General features: G+C 34.2%; 1 long non-coding RNA gene across 1 annotated transcript; it reads right to left on the reverse strand.

Annotated features, from left to right (window-relative positions):
* Window positions 1–271: 271 nt before the first annotated feature.
* On the reverse strand, window positions 272–20,641 carry LOC107879088. The gene is made up of 2 exons (XR_007044080.1): window positions 20,277–20,641; window positions 272–524 (listed from the first exon to the last, which is right to left on the reverse strand). It is a non-coding gene; the product is annotated as an uncharacterized LOC107879088 (long non-coding RNA).
* Window positions 20,642–22,294: the final 1,653 nt, after the last annotated feature.

Raw genomic sequence — 22,294 nt, forward strand, 5'->3', positions numbered from 1 at the left:
TTTTGTAAGCTTATAATCTAGTGATTAAACCTAAATAGCCTAAAAAGGGTGAAGTTGAGGTAGGACATGTATTGAATACATGATAATTTTTTTGTAACATAATTAGGAGTATTGTTTCTCTCACAACCTGAGACTACCCCCTACATAACATGGTGCTTAGAGTCATAAATGGCCCCAAGCAAACCCATGTCCTGGCATGACACAATGAATACTAAAATAAACTGGAACACTGATGTAGAAATTAACAATCTAAATAATAAGTTTGGCAATAAGCACAAGTGAAAATATCTTAATAAAACCCATAAAGTTGAAAACATAATCTAGTTGATTAGTTGATTGTCTGGAAGCCTTCAAATAAGATGAGTTATTGGGACAAGCCTCCAACTAACTCTAACTATTTGAAACAAAAATAATACTCAAAAAAAATGTTTATAACCTATCTTTGAATGATGAGGACTCACCAAACACTCTATGATATGGTACGGAATCATACTAGCCTCAAGTGGAATGTCGGACGTTAGAACCTACATTATAAGATAATATAGAACAAAGAAGTATGTCGTTAGTACCTTGAATATAATGAGTATACGAGATATGCATGATCAAATATAAGCTAAAAATGATAAAGGTAACATGGTAAGATGAACATGAAGTTGAGACATACAAACTAATGTAATGACCAAGCAATAAACATGTAGTGGTATAAAAAGCTGAACGAACTAAATATAAGGTCATGTATATATCTGAGTCTGAATCATGGACTATAGAAACTATCGTTAACTGTCATAACCTAATTTGAGCTAATTGAAGTCCAACCTATAACCCCAGCTGAAAGGGTATTCAGTACCTTGCTAAAGGTACAACATAGACTGACGTTGATCTGCTAAACTGATGTCCAACAAAAAAGGTGTCAAGTTTGGTATGATGGGTGACCCTTTAGAACCTATGATAGAAATTTTGTTATAGGACTTAGGTACCATTACTAAATTTCTCAGCTTAATTGACGGGTGAGCCTTCATCCCTACGTCTGCTCGGTGCTATGTACTACTCCCAAATAGATAACAACTGATAACTAGAATGCACAATAATATTAATATTCCAAAGACTAAAAAGAAGTACATTATCTGAACGAATTTAAACCATTAAAACTGAAGGATTGAATATTCATTAATATATGCATGAAATCCTAGGTCATTGGATGTTCACAACCAGCCATCTCCGAGAATGCAACTATTATAAAAATTCCTATAAATGGAATAAAATATGAAATTTTGTAACTCAAGTCTAAAATCATGAATTATATATTACACTGCGAGTTCATAAATATACGCATGTCTTGATAGTGAAATTCATAGGGTAACATGGGTCTATGACTCAATTATGACCAGGAACTAAAATATAAAGGAATTCATATTACTTATAAACCCTAGGCTCTGAGGAAGGATTTAAAGTGAGGAATTTAGGTTAATTTCAGGACTCAATGGTTGAAGGAAACCCAAACATTAAATCCCACATACCTTCAAATGAGAACCTTGAAGAAATCTTTAAAATCGGAGCATAAGATTGGAAAAACCTAAAAGGGAGAAAAATGGCCCTTTTCTCTTATTTTTGATTAAATATTGATTGTAATAGGAAAATTGAGGACTTATGGTAATATTAGGCTTAATAATCAGCCTTGAAATAGCTTAAATGACATGTTTTTGAGATTAAAAGAGTAGGAAAATAATGATCTGCCTTTTTTAATTCGTAAACAAATATGATATGGAAGGTAACGTATGGACCATCCCATAATCCAAGGACCCACCTACGATCATGGGTGGTGCTCATGGTTGAGTGGCTGATTTTAGGATCTATGGACTCTATTAGACAATCCTTGGTATGACTTGTGGGACCCATTCATGATCGTACCTTGGTTTGTAGGTTAGAAGTCCAAGATGGATCAACTTTAGGAGTCAAGATCGTGCCTAAGATCATGGTTTCTAACTAATTCATGGTACCCTTTTCTAGTTGGAAGGTATATTTGTCAACTTTCAGGTTTCTAGGGCTGTTTTGTGCACATGATTGGATTGTATGGTCGTGGTTTCTATTTGTACTATCTCACTACTTCACTAAAATGGTCATCATAACTCTTAGGTCCGAAATTGGATTAAGTCAAAATGGGATGCATTGAAAAGAGGACTCAAAGACTTTATTTGGTGCATCTTGAGCTCAAAAACACTTTTATGCCCATTTGAAGCTGATTATAGGAAGATTCTTCACTATAAATCAATTGGTAAGGAATGTCTCAACTTGGCTATGAGCTAGGAGTTACTTGGGGCCTTAAAACAAGTCTATATCACTTTCCACACTACAAAAACATGATGTTTTATTCTACAGGTACTTGAAGCATGGTTCTAATCTTAGCTTAGCTATTTGGAGTGTTACAATATCTCCCCTTTGGGGTTATTTATCCCTGAATGAAAACTAATTAAGCTAAAATGTTAGGGAACGAATGAAAATCCCAACACTGAATTTCTAAGGGCTGAATATTGAAATTATAACTGAATCTATAACTAAAATGGTAACTAAGTTGGACCCATGATTGCATGTCGTGACATGACATTAATGAGTAATATTAGACGAAAATATTTAATGAAGGGAAAACCATTACCTAGCATTGGAATTGAGTTCTAACAGAAAAAATGGGGGGTACTTAGTCATCGTGTCTAACTCTGCTTCCCAAGTAGCTCCCTCAACTGAATGATTTTTCCAAAGAACCTTTACCAAAGGGACCTCCTTATTTCTCAACTTACGAACCTTAAAATCAAGTATCTCAATTGGGACCTCCTTGTAGAGAGACTACCTTTCACACTCACACTCCCTAAGGTCATAACCAATGTGGGATTGATAATGCATTTCTTTAACAATAACACATGGAAAACCAGATGCACTAATGCTAAGTCTGCATGAAACTAACTCATAGGCTACATTTCCAAAATAACCCATAATTTTATAACGACCAATAAAGTGGGACTGAGCTTTCCCTTCTTACCGAATCTCCTCACTCCTTTCATGGGAAAAACCTTCAAATAGATAAAATTACTAATAGCAAACTCAAGCTCCCTTTTTCTCATATCTACATAGGATTTCTGATGACTCTGAGTTGTTTTCAGCCCTTCTTTAATCAGCCAAACTTTCTCCATAGCCTCATGAACTTAATCTGGCCCTATCAATAAAGTTTCAAAAACTTTAAAGCGACCAATTAGAGATCTACACCTCCTATCATAAAGTGCTTCAAATGGGGCCTTCTGAATACTAGAGTGATAGCTATTACTATAAGCAAACTCAATTGAAGTAAAATAATAATCCCAACTACTCTTGAAATCGATCAAATGTGTTCTTAACATATTCTCCAAAGTTTGAATGGTTTTCTCTATCTAGTCGTTCGTCTATGGATGAAAAGTTGTACTGAGATGCTCTTAGGTAATAAGACCCTTCTAAAAAGTCTTCCAAAATTGAGAGGTAAATTAAGCCAGCCTATCTAAAATAATGGTCAAAGGGACTCCAAGCAATCATTAACTCCCTAAGATAGAGCCTAGCATAATCCTCAGCTAAATTTAAAAATTTAACTAGCAGAAAATAGGTTGACTTAGTCATTCGGTCCATGATAATACAAAAAAAAATCATGTTATCGATGAGTATGACAACCCTGTAATAAAGTCCATATTCACCACCTCCCACTTCTAAGCAAGAAAACTAATATCCTACAGCTAACACCAGGTCTCTAGTGCTCAACCTTAACCTACTAGTAATTTGGACCTCAGCCGCAAATATTGCGATATCATTTTTCATGCCATTCCACCAATAAACTCATGTAGATCACGGTATGTCTTAGTGGCTCTTGGGTAAATAAAACATCGATAATATTAACTTTCATTAGCATATGCTATCCTAAGTCATCCACATCAGGAACACATAGTCTGCCCTAACAATGAAGAACACCATTTCCTCCTTGGGAGAAAACTCAACCTTCTGACTCTAGACCATTTCTTTCAACTTAAGAAAAATTGGATCACTATCTTGTTTTTCTTTCACCTTAGCTATTAATGAAGATTCTAAACCATTCTGAACTAAGATATTACCTTCGGTTGAATCAACCAATCAAACGCCTAATCTAGCAATCTTGTGAACCTCTTGAACTAACTATTTCTTCTCATCCTCAATATGAGAAACACTTCCCATAGATAATCTACTAAGAGCATCAGCTACAACATTGACTTTACTTGTATGATACAACACACTCATGTAATAATCCTTTAATAACTCTAGCCATCTTCTCTGACAAAGATTTAGATCTTTCTGGATGAACACATCTGAAGTCTCTTATGATCCATGAACACATCAACATAAACCCAATAGAGATAATGCCTCTTAATCTTTTAGTCAAAAATAACTGCTGCAAACTCAAGATCATGAGTCAGGTAATTCTCTAATGAGGCTTGAGCTATCTAAAGGCATATGTTATATATAACCTTGCCATATTGCATCAATACAAAACCAAGACCAACTCTGGAAGCATCACAATAAACCACAAACTGATATGAACCCTCCGGTAGAGTCAAAATTGGAGTGGAGGTAAGTCGAGTCATCAACTCTGGAAACCACTTATCTCAAGAGTTGGACCACTGAAACTAGAATTCTTCCGCATCATTATGGACATAGAGGAAGAAATAGAATAAAATCCCTCAACAAACCACCTATAGTAACTAGTTAAACCCAAGATACTCTTAATATATGATAGAGAAATAGTTCTAGACTAATTTTTAACTACTTTGATCTTTTGAGAATCAACCTGAATACCCTCACAGAAAATAATATGACCAGGGAATACTACCAATTTCAATACGTTTGTTGAACTTAGCAAATAATTGGTGATCTTCGAGACTCTATAAGAAAATCTTCTAATGATCTGTATATTCACCCTTACTCCAAGAATTAATCAGGGTATCATCAATAAAGACAATGGCAAATATGTCCAAGTTTTGCTTAAACACACTATTCATCAATTCCATACAATCTATAGGAGCATTTGTTAGTCCAAAATACATAACAACAAATCCAAAGTGACCATATCGAGTTCTAAAGGTACAAATGTCATATTCTATGACTTTTAGCAGATGATAGCTAGATTTGAGATCTATCTTAGAGAAGCACTTGGCACCCTAAAGTTGGTTGAACAAGTCATCAATCTTGAAAATGGGATACTTATTCTTGACCGTGACTCTGTTCAACTAATAGCACTCAATGTATATTTTGTGGGAATCATCTTTCTTGCACATGAAATGAACTTGAGCACCCCATAGAGAGATATTGGGGCTAATAAAGCCCTTGTTAGAAGGTCTTTTAACTATTCCTTCAACTCCTTAAACTTGGATAGAGACATTATGTAGGGTGGTATTGAAATAGGTTTGGTAGTTGCACGAAAATCTATTTCAAAGTCAATTTCCAGCTTGCGAGGAACTCTGGGTAAATACTTAGGAAACACTTTTGGAAATTTATTAACCATCGAAATTAACTCAAAAGTTGGGGTCTAAGACTTTGAATCCTTAACCCAAACAAGATGATAGATGGACCCTTTGAAAATTATTTTCTAGCCATAAGGTAAGAGAAAAACTTACCTATAGGCATTGAGGTACTACCCTTTAACTCTATGACTGCTTATTTAGAAACTGAAACTAGACTATTTTATTCATATAATTGATTGAGGCATAGAAATAGAGGAGCCAATCCATGTCATGAATAACTTCTAAATCTATCATATCTAACCCTACAAGATCAACAAAGGTGACTTTTTGAGAAATATGACTAGGTAATTTTTGTATACCCATCTAGATATGATTGAATCACCAACTAGAGTATAGACTGAGAAGCTTTTTTGAGAGGATTTAGGGACTAACACTAAAGTCTACTAATATATAGGGTCGTCACAAAGAAAAGTATAGCAACATGATCTAATCATGCATAGACATGAATATGAAAGACTTGTAACGTACCGGTGACCAAATCAAGAAAACCCTCCTGATCTTGTTGAGTCTGAAGGGCATAGATCTTGTTTTAATGTTTTCCACCAGCTGCACTAGATGATTCACCTTACTAAATCAGGAGACCTATTGGAACTTCTGAAGAGTTAGACTAACTTTGACGACGAGTATCCCTACCTCTCTATAAATCCACTAGACATTTTTTCAATTTGTATCCTAGTTTGCCACACCCAAATAAACATTACTATCATCCATACACTCACCTTTTTGGTTCTTACCACACTTCAAATAACTAGGTTAGTCGACCATTATTAACACTACCGTAGGACTTAATGCTAGGTGCTTTATCCTAATTATCTTGCCTAAACTTGGGCACTAATGCACTAGCAGAAGATGAGGCTGGAGTTGAACATTTCTATTGAAACTAAGAATGATTACCATCATATGTCTCTACTGATAAAAATTGAAGCTACTTGTTCTAGCTCTCTCATACTCCTTTTCCTTCTCTTTGATGTTCTCTTTTTTAATCTATTGATCATGAGCTGTCAACTTGGAGATGTATATATCTGTAACCAATGTAGTAGTCTTACACCCTTTTACCATATCCTCAAAAACACCAGACATAAACTTACTCATACGGGCCTTGGAATCAGTAACCATTGCCAGTGCATACTTAACTAGTTGAATAAACTTGAGATAATACTCTTTTAGACTCGTAATGTTGCTTCAGATTAATTAAACTCCTAAAATTTGGATTTTCTTAACTCAAGTTGGGAATAACCTTTTCAAAAAAGTAGCAACAAACTCATCTCATTCTATCAGTCCTATATCTACCCCTCTATTATCCTTCCATTATTTGTAAGCCATTTCTTACCACTAATAAGTAGTTAAGTCAGAACTTTCAATTGGAGTGAAACCCATGATCTCAATAACATTCTTAATATTATCCAGGAACTCCTGTGGATCCTCTTCAGATTAGACCCAAATAATATCAAGAGATTTATTCGAGTAAAGTCTTAAACTCTGGCTACTGCCATATCATTGTAGTATTGGTTAGTTCCTCAACTTGCTAGTTATTTTGTATAGTCATGGACTGTTCTAACACTATAAAAGCAACCTTGAATTTGGTGTGAGAGACTTACTCATTCAAAAAGGTCCATTAACACTGGCAGTGCTTGTTAATTTCCGTTCTTGTTACCATTAGCATTTTTATTTCTCTTTATGTTGGCTCTTCTAGGAGGCATTTTCTGTAAATGTGTAGAGCATAAGTTAGAATAAGATTTTTAATATAGTTCACACTTTATCGCATGATATCAACAAGAAAGAAGTAAAAATTTTCCTAAAATATTTCATATCCTCTAATTCATAACTGTGGCGTGCTTCAAACCCATGAACAAGAGTCTACTTAATATGGCTATCGGACATCCTCAGACACTTTAAACTTGAAGCTCTGATACTTAATTTTTCATGATCTGAGACTACCCCTAGTCGTAAGACGGTGCTTAGAGTCACAAATGACCCAAAGCTAACCTATGGTCTAGCATGACACTATGAATACTGAAATAAACTGAAAATCACTAATTTGAAAATTAACAAGCTGAATAATAAGTTTGGCAATAAGCTCAAGTGACAATATCTAAATAAAGCCTTTAAAGTTAAGAACATAATCTAGGCGACTATTTAAAAGCCTCTAAATAAGATAAGTTGTTTGGAAAATCCCTCAACTAAGTCTAACTGTTTGAAACAAAAATAATACTAAAAAAAAATGTTAATAATCGGTCCTCGAATGATGACGACTCACCAAACATAGTTGCAGATATGGTGCAGAATCATACTAGTGATGTGCTATAGAAATATAGAACTTTCAATGCTTAAAACGAGGAAAATATGCAAGTTTCTAAGGCGCTTTTGTTAGTTATAATCTATTTTGGGTATGCTTTGTAGAAAACCATGATTTGATAAGTTTGTGAAAATGGTGAAAAAAAGTGTTTTGGATACTTTTAGAGTGATCAAGGATAATTGAGATGTTTTCTGGCTAGATCGTGATTAAAGAATTTTTTAGAATCAAAGAACAGCTGAAAACTAACTCTCGGCGCCTACTAAGTTGACCCACGAACTGCAGGTAGGACCTACAAACTGCAGGTACACAAAGCGGGTACCAAAAGTCAAAAATCTTAAGAGCTAATTTTTATAAAAGATTCATCAAGGACTTTTCTAAAATTGCAATTCCCCTATGCTACTTTTAGAGAAGTAGGTGAAATTTGAGTTTGATGATGAGTGTCTCAAGGCTTTCACATACCTAAAGGATCGATTGATTTTGGTGTGTATTATTGTGTCGGCAAATTGGTATGCACCTGTTGACATAATGTGTGATACAAATGGATTGGCCTTGGGTGTTGTCCTTGGACAAAGAAGAGAGAAGATCTTGCATCCCATCTATTATACAATTAAATTTCTAAACCCTGCATAGAAAAATTATACTATTACAAAGCAGGAGCTGCTTGTGGTGATTTTTGCTTTTGAGAAGCTTCATTCCTACTTGATTGGGACCAAGGTGATAGTTCACACTAACCATGCAGAACTGAGGTACTAGATGACAAATAAAGATGCCAAAACTTGATTGATTCATCGAGTACTCTTGTTGTAAGAGTTTGATTTTGAGGTCAAGGAATGAAAAGGAAAAGAGAATCAAGTCATGAACCACTTATCCAAACTTGAAGAGGAGGCAATCGAGAAACTAGGGGATGATTTTGAGATAGGTGATTATTTTCTAGATGAGCGTGTGCTAGAAGAATATCATAATTTGATTCCTTGGTTTGCTAATTTTGCTAATTACTTGGCGTGTGATCTTATTTCAAAAGATTTATCGTTCCAGCAGCAATGGAGATTCATGCATGAGGTAAGGAAATTCTTTATAGATGAGTCGTATCTGTTTAGGGTTTGTGCCTATGGAGTAATTTAAATATGTATACCAGAGACTGAGATAATGAGAATTCTAGAGGCTTATCATTTATCACCAGTTGGAGGTCATCATAGTGGTACACGAACAGCCCATAAGATTCTATAATGTAGGTTCTATTGGACGACAATCTACAAGGATGCCCATGATTACACACTATCCTGTGACTAATGTCAACATCAAGGTACTATTTCTCGATGTCATGAACTCTCATGACTCCTATCTTATAGTTGGAGCAATTTGATATATGGGGAATCAATTTCATAGGTCCGTTTGTGAGCTCCTACAGCATGAGGTACATTTTGGTAGCGGTTGACTATGCATAAAAATGGGTGGAGTCAGTTTTACTTCTAAACAATGAAGGCAAAAGTATTACTATTTTTCTAAAGAGAAACATTTTTTCCAGTTTTGGCACCCTGCGTGCAATTATTAGTGATGGTGGCTCTTATTTATACAATCAATTGTTTAAGGATTTGTTTGATAGATATGGTTTAAGGCATAAGTTGGCAACACCTTACCATCCACAGACTAGCAGGCAAGTAGAAGTCTCCAACAGAGAAATAAATTATATATTGGCGAAGACGGTGATGCCAACAGAATTGACTGTTCTAGAAAGCTAGATAATTCATTGTGGTCATACCAGACAGTGTATAATATCCCCATAGGTGCCTCTGCATATCAGCTTTGTATATGGCAAAGCATATCATTTACCGGTTGAGCTAGAGCAAAAGACTTTGGGCATTTAAAAGGCTGAATTTTGAATGGGATGATGCAGCAAATTTGAGGGTGAACAAGGTGAATGAGTTGGAAGAATTATGAATCCATGCTTAAGAGAGATCGGACATATACAAGGAGAAGAGAATGAAGTTGTACCATGACAAGAAGATATTAAAGAGAATATTCAAACTCGGTGATTTGGTATTGCTATATAATTAAAGACTACACTTATTTCCTGGCAAGCTAAGGTCGAGATAAATCAAACCATTCCCTGTGGTTAAGGTATTCCCATATGGTTCTATTGAGGTAAAGTGTAATGGTGATGTCCTGTTTAAAGTAAATAGGAAACGTGTGAAATATTACATGGGAAAACTGGAAGAAGTAAGAGTTTGTGAGGAGACGAACCTTGACAAAGTCTGAGTAGTCAAGGGAGATAAATCGTGCCGCGACAGTAAATTAGACACTTCTTGCAAGGTATTGTGTTTTTTGTATTCGTATTGCGTGATTGACATCGGATCTTAGCACTTATGGTGCCGAGGTATGTTCTTAACTCTCTCATTTAGTTTGATGCATCTTGATTAAAATTTGATATTCTGTAAAATAAATATTTAAGTAACTAAATAATATGATTTCTTATAATTTAATACAAAAATATATAATCACTACTTAAAATGATAAAATTAATTAGATGAATATTTTGAAAAAAAATTATCCAAATAAAATAAATGTTGTAATTTTATTAAAACTGAAGATACTCAGGAACAAATTTAGTTGGGGAGGTCAAAAATTAGGTGTCAACACCAGGATCCTCTTTCACTACCAATGATCTAGTAGCTACAACATTGCAGATGAATATTGTCAACTGGCTCATAACTGACTGACCTCTTATCCTTCGTGAATTTTGCACATCTTGGCATTTGCTCTAATGCCTTTACAAGTGGTATATTGACTGACAGCTCCTTTAACATAGATAAAAAATTCTGATACTCACCTTCTTCTTATTTTTTTTTAGCCTTTGAGGAAAATCAGGGAGAGGTCTCGAAATAGACTTCAACACAGGCTCCCCAACCTTGTCTTTTCCTTTATGTTGCTTGCTGCTTCTCAACATCAACATGATCATCATCATTTTTTTGCTCATCTACAGTGGATACAGCTTTTATGGTGGTTTTACCACTCCCAGTGGTAATGGTATGGCAGTGATTGTCATTCTTTGGATTAAGCACAATGTTACTAGGGAGAGTGTTAGGCTACCTTTGATTTATTGTGGCTGACATCTGACCAAATGGCTACTCCAATTGTTTGATTGCGGTAGCATGTGACTTAACTTTCTGGTTTAGCCCAGATAGATCTGCCTTAATATCCTTAAGACAACTCTCTTAACTTTCTTGACCCTTGACTAATTTTGACAAAAGTGCCTCCATTCTAGATTGCAAATCACGTCCACCTGGTGGAACATAATCATCTTTCCTTTGCCAATCACTCTCTCTATTTCTGTCTTTGTATCTATCATTATAATATTTCCAACTTTGATTCCTTTGCTCTTGGGCTCAAAAATCTGCCAATTGCCGATCAAGATACTTCGCTTCCTCTTTGTATTAAGTCTCAACAGTCCTAGAAGTAGACCCATATGCCCCAACTGTATTCACTTTCTCAGCACTCATCATTGCGAATTATTTTATGAGAAACCTAATATCTTTCTGAAGTTTTGCAACCTCTTATGCTACTAAATCCTGAACAGTTCCATAACCATTTACTGCTCCAATATCATATGTACCTACACCATGCTCAGCATCTCTGGTATGCCATCCTCGATTAGTCACCGAAATATCATATATCATATCTTGCATAGCATCCCACCGAAGACGCATAAATGTACCGCCCAAAATTGTATCTACCATTGATCTCAAACTGATATTCAGTGATCTATAGAAGATTTTAAACAAATTAGACCCTGTAATTTTATGATTAGGTACCATACTCAGCTTCTTATTGAATCTAAACTATGCCTCATATATGGATTCTGCAAGTAACTGTCTGAAATTATAAATTTTATCTTTCAACTGTAGCATTCTTGCAAAGGGGAAGAATCTATTCAGAAACTGTCCATGCAACTCATACCAAGTAGTGATTAAACCTCTCAGAAGTTCCCCTAACTATAGTGATGTTTCTCCTGTCAGTGAAAATGGGAACCACCTCAAAGCTTCTTGGTCTACCCCCAAAATAGTATATGATGTACAGATCCCAATAAAATTAGCAAGATGTATTCTTACATCATCAGTCACTGATCCTGAAAATACGCCCTTTAAGTTCAACAATTGGATCATTGCATAGTAATGTTAAAACTTAATATTGAGGGGTAGATCAGGAGGAATGATGGATCCTGTCTCAGTAGGTTCAACATATCTCATATCCTCTTATTTATCATTTGGGTGTAAATGTTGATATGCTAAGATCAATGGAGCCTGCGTCTTTGAACTCTATCGCGATACTCGTCCATTTTACATGGCTTGGCTAGTCTTCCTTGTTGGCTAACTTGTCCTCTTCCGCTAATCGGGCCTCATCTACTATTCTAGCCTCTTCAGTTGCTTTTGCTAAAAATTGTTGAGTCTGTAGATCTATAAAATTTTGTATGTAACCTGGAGCACGATGATGTGATACATTGAGATCAATAAAAGGAGGAAGGTGAACAATTTAAGGTTCTCAAACCCTAGTAGAAATACCATCACGAACTTATCCTGACATCCTTCGTGGTGTTTGAAGAATTCTTTCAGGCTCTGGATCAAAAAAGAGTAAGGATTGCCTCTTTTCCTAGTGTTTGACATACACTATCGTATGATAAATCAAGAATAGAAAATAAAACCCACAAACTTCACCACTTCAATCAACAATTCACACTGTTTTCCTCGGCAACGGTGCCAAACTTTGATATCGCCCAAAACGAACCTCCAAAAAAGTATGTTGTAGTCGATGACAAATATAGTAACCCAACTAGGTTGGGGTCGAACCCATAGGAAAATATTTCTTAACTTGTCGATATTCACAAGAAGTACGAAAAAGTAAATGGGGGGGGATTTGGATTCAACATAAGTAGTCACCAAACTTGAATGTTTTAAGTTTGTAAACAATAGAAGACAAACACTAGGACTATGTCCCCCCTGGATTTTCAACTTCATAAGTTTCTCATGTTCAACCCACCTATTCTGTTGCTCTGTATGTAAAGTCGACAAGCTATGTCTTATCAACCATCTTCTGAACACATTAATAAATCTCACCCTTTGCCATGTGATCTCAGGACATCGCCTTATTGCTTCTTGTCTATGACTTCAGTTCAACTTTTACCTTTAGAGTCTCAAGTTGATTAGATAAGATGGTGAAATAATAAGATGCACGTAAATCTCAAATTACTGTCTTAATCCCCTTTTCCAAATCTCAAACTCTCTTGGGAAGATGTTCTCGAATACAGGAAATCCGTAAGCTTCTGCAGTAGCTCTGAGGTCAATTAATATAAAGAAGATTAAGATACATGCAACCACATTAGAATAGATGAATCTCTCATTTCCTCTACGTAGTTACTCCGCCAGGGTTTACACAACCCCAGTCAAGAAAAATTAGCCGCTCATGTTCATGCAACAATCCATGATAATCAATAAAGAACACATGTAATTAATTACACAAGAATAAGAAGAAGAAAATTTGAAGTCTTCAATTGAATAAAAATACAAAAATCTCAAGAATAAAATCTCAATGATCAAATTATACAGAAAGTAGTAAAATTTATGTAAAAGTGTGTAGAAGTATGTTAAAGAATGTGACCTAATATAGGAATAACCCTAAGATATTTATAGTATCTCAAAATAACCCAGAAATCCTAATTAAAATGGAATAGAAAAAGTATGTCGACACAAGATATGACTCGCATCGTCCACTCGTAAGGTATTCTTATGAGTCATATTATTCTAGTTGTATGCTTTCCAGTAGCTGATCTCCTGGGCTTCAAATTTCTATTATCCTTGCGGCTAATCCTCACGAGTCATACCTGGACCATACGACTCATGGCCTTCACTCATCACTGCATAGGCATTAATCTTTTAAAGTTTTGGAAACTGGTATCTTTACAATTTATCCTTTTGAGTCATACTTAGATCTTTCAACTCGTCTTCTTTTGTGACTTCAACGCTGAATGACTGACTGAGTTTTTGTTCTCTTTATGGTCGTTTGTCATGACCCATATCCACAAATTACGGTTCATAGTCTCCAATCATATCCTCTATTTACTTAATTTCTCAGCTTGACTTTATTTACTATCTTGCTTACGAGTTCACCTATGAGTTGTATGTTATATTGACGACTAGTATGCTGACTCATAACATGAACATGCTTCATGTTTTTCTGAGCTTTTTCTTCCAACTTCATTCCACAACAATCATTCACCTATTTTTTCTACAACCACCACAAAACCACATATCTACCAAAATAATCTAAGTTAAAGCATAAATTCTTTATTTTAAGCATCAAAAATGTTATGTTTCCACGACGCATCAATAACTCGTCATGTCAAAATAATGCAACTATTATGAAGATTCCCATAAATGGAATAAAATATGAAATTTCATAACTCAAGTCTAAAATTATAATTATGCATTACACTAAGAGTTCATAATTATAAACAAGTGATGAAACTGAAACTCATGGGGTAATGGGTCTATGACTCAATTATAATAAGGAACTGAAATATAAAAGAATTCATACTACTCATGAACCCTAAGGTCTAAGGAAGGATTTAAACTAAGGAATTTAGGTCAACTTTGAAAATCAATGAGTGAAAGGAAACCCAAAGATGAAATCTCACCTACCTGGAGATGAGAACCTTGAAGAAATTTTTGAAATTAGAGCTTGAGATTGAAGAACCCTACTTTGCCTTAAGATGAGTAAAATTACCCTACTTTGCCTTAAGATGAGTAAAATTATCTCTTTTCTTAATTCTTACTAAGTATCAATTTTAATAAGAGAAATGAGGGACTTAGAGTAATATTAGGTTTAATAATCAACCTTGAAATAGCTTAAATGACATCTTCACGGGATTTATTATTATTATTTTAAGATGAGTCAGCGAAGGACATCTTCATGAGATTTATTATTATTACTGTGAGATGAGCCGATAAAGGATATCTCGCGGATTAGTTAGAATAATATTGAAAGACACTAGCCGTTTAGGATATTTGGCACATAGACAAGAGCTTATCCCCTCCACATCATGGCTAGTGGACGATAATAAGACCCTTAGCATGTGTGTATAAGGTATTGGTGAATTTGATAGTTGCATGAGTGGATTCAATTATATTATAGTTGTTTTGGGTTTCATGAGTGAACTGGGTTATAATATTATTTTGATATATTTGGATCCTTGCGTGGTCGATTAATGATAATAATATTTGGGATCCTTGTGTGATCCAATTGATATTTTATTTGGGATTCTTATGTAATTTGGTGTTGACACCTTGATGTAATGATATAACTCACTCTTAAAACTGATAAATAATTGGATTTTGTAAGATGATGAGAGCATAACCTATAACATTTTGTATTAGTGTATTTGTTGATGAATTTAGGTAACAATGTCCTTGAAGCTTTTTGGTTATAACTGAAATATTATATAAAGTCAATTTCATGAATGCTTAATGATAGAGTAATTGATGATACAAAATTTGTGGTAGCTATGGAAGACTAGAATTGGTTAAGATCAAGGGATATTAATAATGGTGATAAATAGTTGTCGAAGTGTGGTTTAGTTGATTTTGTAATGATTAGGCATGGAATATATATTGGTGGATTTAGTGTTGGTATAAGAGGGTAAATGATAGTTGATATTATATCTGTGGTAGAATACACCTATTAATAGTTAGTAGGTTTGAACTCAGTGAGGTGAGGGTGCTTAGTAAAGTTGTTGTAAATTATATAAATAAATGGTTGATGTAAAGTATGTATGATTTATTCTGACTTCTGTGTTTTGCTATATGAATAATCTTGATTGGCCTATGATGCCTATCAGTACATATTTTTGTACTAATGCTACACTTATTATATCCTATTTTAGGGTATAGCCTATTGCAAGATTAGTTTAGATTTCATTACTTGATACGAAGAGAGTCTTTCAGCAGCTTCTACTCATTTATTCCTACGGTGGGAGATGTGTCTTTTGTTTGTCTTTTACTAGGTTAGAAGCTCTTGTAAATTGTCTATACAAGGTCCTCAAGAAAAATATTTTCATTTATAATTTTATTGTAAAAGATTATATGATTTATTAGATTTTAAGATCCTTGATGAAATTTCTTATAACTTTCGCATGGGTTTATTTAATGGGTGGTAAGGATTCTCCTATTTAGGTGGATTAGAGAGGTACTTTCACGATCTGATAAGTTGGATTGTGAGATGTGTAAAGTCTATAATGACCTGTTGTACCAGTGATCAATTCCCAATAGAATTGGATTAAATTTTTCTAAAGGAAAATTGTAGGAAACCCCAAAAAGGACTTACGTAGTCCATTCCAATTATGAATTGAATTCAAGTTTTTCTACCGGTTAATTTCCTCTTTTTTTTTAATTAAAGGCAAGCTTGAAGCCCTTTTGTTAATAACAAGAATAAAATATTTACAAGGCCAGGCCCAAAATTGACTTGGCCCAGCAACAAACAATTAATATCTCAGACAGACAAGAAAATCCCTAGACCCTTTTAGAAAAGTTGGTAGATACTTCCACCTCTCCATCTTCCAAATCTCTATTCTCACCAGATTTGGTCTTGTACTTGCTTTGTTCTTAGAGATTCATCTCTCAATCAACTCGAGGTTGCTTAGAATTGTACTCAAGTATGAGTTCACCATGTTAACAGTAAAACTCAAGCTTATTTTGCATCTGCCTCAGCTAAGTCATAATTTCCTTGCTTCTCGTTGTACATCTTTTATCTTTTCCTTAAATCGGTGGATGGAGCATCAAACGAAGCTAATAGCACTTCCAAATTTAAGAAAATGATTCAAGAGGAACACAAGCAAACTTTATTTTGATCCTTGGACTTAAAGTTTAATTATGTTAATAAAACTTTTGCCCTAACTAAATTATTACCTTAACCAAATAGGAAAAAGACATATAGGTGATTCTATGTAAAGGGTGACGGGAAAAATTCCAAGCACAAGTTCATGAAAAGGTTTTCATTATGAAAAAAGTTTTTCATCATGAAAAAAGTTTTCATCATGAATAAGGTTTTCACTACGAGAATAGTTCTTATAAGAAAAATACATTATTGAAAATGTGTGAGTTCAATACTAAATCAAGAGAGAAAATATATTAACAAGAAAATTGTTCTCTTGTTACGTTTATTGTGAGTTGAGATTTTTAAGAAAAATTTAAACTCAATATTGTTAAATCAATTGTTCATGAGTTCAGCTAATCAAGGAGTTGATAGCAAAAATCAATCTCAGTGTGGATATACATAGTGTTTGTACTATCGAACAAACTTTGAACTACAACTATCCTCACCAAGTTTGTTTTGAAACCTTATCATTAGATGTTATAAATTTTAAACACAAGTAGATCTGTCTAGAATTATTTTTTGTCTTTCAGATCTGTCTAGTATTGTTTTTTTATTTCACTGGGTTATGAACATCCGCAACCCCACAGTCCGGTCCCATCGTTATATAAGCCAATCTCATTGAAAGATAAATCACCCCTATTAGTTTAAAAAGGACCATTCAACTAGTCTCCTTTTCCTTGGATCATTTGTTCAAGCCACAAATATGGTTCCCATTTAAAAAGGTTACGTTACTACCACTAAAGAAGTGATAAGGCAACTTGATTACACTTAAAAAATAATTTAAGAAAAGGACTAGTTGAATTCACACATTATTACTTTTAAAACAGCTCACGGTTGTGAATTTGCCAACCAACAATTAATCAAAGACATCCACAGATCTGATATAGGGAAAAGGGGGAAGTCGGTCAATATGGTTATTAAATTGGATATCGCAGAGGCTTATGATAGAGTTGATTGGAGATTCTTAATCAAGGTACTGGAAGCTATGGGTTGTAATTCATTAATGGTGGACAAGAATTGGAGATTGGTAGCCATTAATTGGTATTCAGTGCTTATTAATGGTCAGACACATGGTTTTTTCCATTCAACAAGAAGGGTGAAGCAAGGAGATCCTTTATCTCCAACACTATTCATTTTAGTTGCTGAGGTACTTTCATTATCTTTAAATAAATTATTTTTAACAAGGATTTTAAAGATTTTGGAATGCCTAAATGGAGTGATAGTATCAATCATCTAGCTTATGTTGATGATACTATCATTTTTCTGTTGATAAGAGGTCTTTGGAATTGATTATAAATACTTTAAATGAGTATGAAATTCAATCTGCACAGAAGATAAACCAAGAAAAAAGTTTATTTTTTGTTTATCACAAAACTGCTGGTACAATTGTGCAAATTGTGGAGGATATTACTGGTTTTAGTAAAGGAAAATTTCCAATGATATACCTTGGATGTCCAATTGGACATACAAGGAAAAGGAAAAAACACTTTGTAGAGTTACTTAAAAATATTCAGAATAAGCTCCAGGCTTGGAAAGGCAAACTTTTATCTTTTGGAGGTAATCAGGTATTGATTAATAATGTTCTTCAGAGCGTTTCCATCTATCTATTATCTGCAGTTATTCCTCCTAAATATGTTATTCATGACCTACATAGAATCTTTGCAATATTTTTGTGGAACTTTAAATAGAAAGGAAGAAATAAACATTGGGTAGCATGGTCTGAAGTCTGTTTTCCTAAAAATAAAGGTGGTCTGGACTTTAGATCTTTATTTGATGTTTCTAAACATCTGTTTGCGAAGTTATGGTGGACTTTTAGGACAAAGAAATCTCTTTGGGTCAACTTCATGTGGGTTAAATACAGCAAGAGACAAAGGCCTCAAATAGTGGGGTGGAGAGGAGGGTCTCAGACTTAAAAATATATGATAAAAGCAAGGAATTTTTTTTATCAAGAAATTTGATGGAAACCTAGAAGAGGGGGCGCTAGTATTTAGTTTGACAATTGGACTCAACTAGGGGCTTTGCACTATGTTCTTCCTATTACAGATAGAGATTATGAGGAATTAGAAGAGGTCAACCAATTATGGATAAATTCAAGATGGAATGAATCTCTGTTACAGTAATTGATGCCTAATGAGATTTGTTCTCACATTGTAAACAACATAAGTGTAATTCTTACTTCAGAACACTGGGACAAGGCATGGTGGACTCTTTCAAGTGGAGGTGACTTCACAGTTGCTAGTGCTTGGAATCTGGTTAGGGAGGAACGAAGAGAATAGGACTTTTTTTTATAATATTTGGGTTAAGGGGCTTTCATATAAAATAGTTTTTTTAATTTGAAGGATGTGTAAGAAGAGAATTCCAATAGGGAGGTTTTAATGCAAATGGAGGTGGTGGAGAATTTTATTTGTTGTGGTGGTGGTGATGCATAGAAACTTTTCAGCACCTTTTTTATGATTGTCTAGACACAAAAAAGGTATGGAATACCCTAGCATAGGTAGCTGGAATAACTGATCCATTTATGCAGTTAAAGAGTATATTTTTTAAATGGTGGCTAGCAGAATGTACTCTAAAACTAAAGATTATTTTTAAAGTTATTCCATCTATGGCGGTATAGAATGTGTGGAAAAGAAGGGATGTAATCTATCAAGGGGCAAAATATCTATTCAAAGTATGATGGCTGAGCTTAATAGGAATATTCATAATTTTGCTACTTTGACTTTTTCATAGTTGAAAAATATTACTAAAAATTGGCCTTTGCTAGTTTAATTTTTTGACGAATCAGGTCACTAAGGTAGTCAGATGGACTAAACCTAATAGGGGAAGCTTTAAATGTAATTCAGATGATTCCTATAAAGGCAATCCTGGACCTATGTCCAGTGCTTTCTGCAGGAAGGTGATTTTATATATGCCGAAACTAAGTTAGTTGTAGAGGGGTCTGTTTTACAAGCAGAAGCAAAAGCCATGAGAAATGGATTAGAGTACTGTATATTTAATTCTCTCTTTCCAATTACAATGGAAACCGATTCTCTCACCCTCAAAAAGGTTTTGGATCAGTCATGGCAAATTCCTTGAAATATTTCTTTGCACGTAGAGAGAATTAATGAATTGAGGAATCAATATCCAAGGATGGTGAAGATAGTTCATACTCTCAGAGAAGGAAATAGCCTGGCGGATATTTTTGGTAAACAAATTTTTTTGGATACAAGTACAGATTCTATAAGCTATTCTAATTTACAGGATGTACCAAATGCAGGAAAAGCAATAATCAACATGGAGAAAAATAAAATTCCACATTTATGAATAACGAATCATCAAAACAGGTTCTTTCATTTGAGAAAATAGAAATTAAGTTAAGAGTAACAAAACAAAAGGCGGATACCTGATAGAGTAACTGGAATTGAGATATTGATTCACTGAACAGTGGTATTAAACGGCAAGATTAATCAATTTTAGTTAAACAAAATGCGGACAAGAGTGGAATGATGAGTTGAACATACCGAGGTTTTAGATCTACAAAATTGATTGTGTTTGAAGCTGAAGGAATCTTCACTGAATTAGATACACGATACTTGTGAGAATTTTTGGAGTGTCCATGGTGCTATCTACAAGAGCTTCAAACGGATTGACTTTGAATCTAGCTAGTTGGATGTTTGAGCTTTTTGATTTCTTTCTTTTCTTGGGTTACAACTTTAACAAGTCTACCGGAGCTTAATCTGAGGACGGTGATGAAAATCGGTCACCATCCACGGGAACAACGAAAGGGACGAAGAGTTAAAGGAGTGACCTATGGCTTTCCTAATTTGTCTACTAGAAGTTTCCTAAGTAGATTTATATCGGATCTTTTGTTAGTGGACTTGGGCCAATTGGATTTTATCCAATTGTGCATTTTTGTTAATAAACAGCTTTTTGGCCCGCCTTTTAATTTTAAAAAAAAAGTACTAACAAATATACAACCCAGCATTGGTAGGAAATAAAATGTTAAATGTTTAGATGGTAGAACTTTGACTAATTCTATTTTGGTTGAAATATCCTTTGTATAACTCTATTTTGGTTGAAATGTCCTTTGTATAATTGATTTAGAAAGGGAGTTGCTTGAATTTTTGTTTAACATATAATTGTACATGTGTAAGGGTGTTAGTATGACATAATCAAAGACCTTTTTTTGAAAGTTTAAGTCATAAATCTCTAATGTATGAGTATTATATGAGTGTATATAAATCGAAGTTGAACAAACTAGAGAAAATTAAGTGAGAGGTGACAAAAAAAGTCTTTAAATTAAAAATGATGACAACTTTGACCAGCTAAGGTCAAAACATCATGTAAATTGTAATTAAGTTAATTGGGGTATAAAGTGTAATTTTTAAAAAGTCCTCCAACTATAAATTTTAAATTTTAAAATTCTCCTCCTTTTCTTATCTTTCAATTTTTCTTCTTCTTTTTCTTTTTCTCTCCAATTTCTTTCTCCCATCTTCTTCTTCTTCTTATTTTTCTCTCTCCCTAGATTTTCTTCTTCTTCCATCTTATCTTCTTCTTTTTCTTTCTCTTTTCATTTCGTTCTTCTTCCTTTTTTTTAATTTTTATGAACTATTTAAAAAAAAAAGTTTGAAAAGAAAATTTTTGATTTCTTTTAAAAATGAATGAAAAATAATTTAACAAATTCAGGAACTACGAGAGTTGCTTCAGTAACTATGAGAGTTGCTTCAGCAACTACGGTAATTGCTTCAGCAACTACGCGAATTGCTGCAACAACTACTATTAGTTGCTGTGTTACAGTTAGCAACTATCGAAGTTGCTGAACTATCGAAGTTGCTACAGCAACTTCGATACTTAATTTTTGGAAAAAGATCTGGTTGGAGGAGGAGCCCACGAAAAAAATGTATTTATGGTAAAAATGGAGATGATGGTGCTGGTGGTGACGCCGAATGAGAAAATAACATTTGTTGTGGTGCTGATAGCGACGGTTGTGGAGGATAAAGAAGAAAAATAGGCGATAGTTATGTAGGGGGAGGAAATAATGGTGAATTTGGAAGAGGTGGTCATGGTAGTGATAGTGATAGTGGAGGAAAAGGAGGTGGTGGCGGCAATAAAAAGGTGTGGAGGAGGAGTGGTGGTGATGGTGTAGGGATCTTTGTGTAAATATGGTGCATGGATCTTTGTGTAAATAATAAAACTTGAGAGTTTTAAAATTAGTGTCATTAACACTAATCTTAAAATTGTCACCTCTACTTAATATTTAAGACTTATGTCACTCCTTTTTAATTTTGAAACTTTTTTATCACCCTTAATTAATTTGCCCGACAAACTATAATTGTCGTTTTTTTATCATACCACAAAATATTAAAATCAAACTTAAAAATTATGAACCATACCAAATTAATTTAATATGTACTGTATTTTAAAACTAAAAATCTAAATTTTAAATACCCTACCACACCATGCCACCCTAGTCAATAGATTCACGTGTCGGTGGCTATTTAGATTGTTGCCCTTGCTAGCACAAATTTGACTTGTGTTT

The sequence above is a fragment of the Capsicum annuum genome, chromosome 8 (assembly GCF_002878395.1).
Source record: "Capsicum annuum cultivar UCD-10X-F1 chromosome 8, UCD10Xv1.1, whole genome shotgun sequence".
In the NCBI taxonomy this organism is placed as follows: domain Eukaryota; kingdom Viridiplantae; phylum Streptophyta; class Magnoliopsida; order Solanales; family Solanaceae; genus Capsicum; species Capsicum annuum.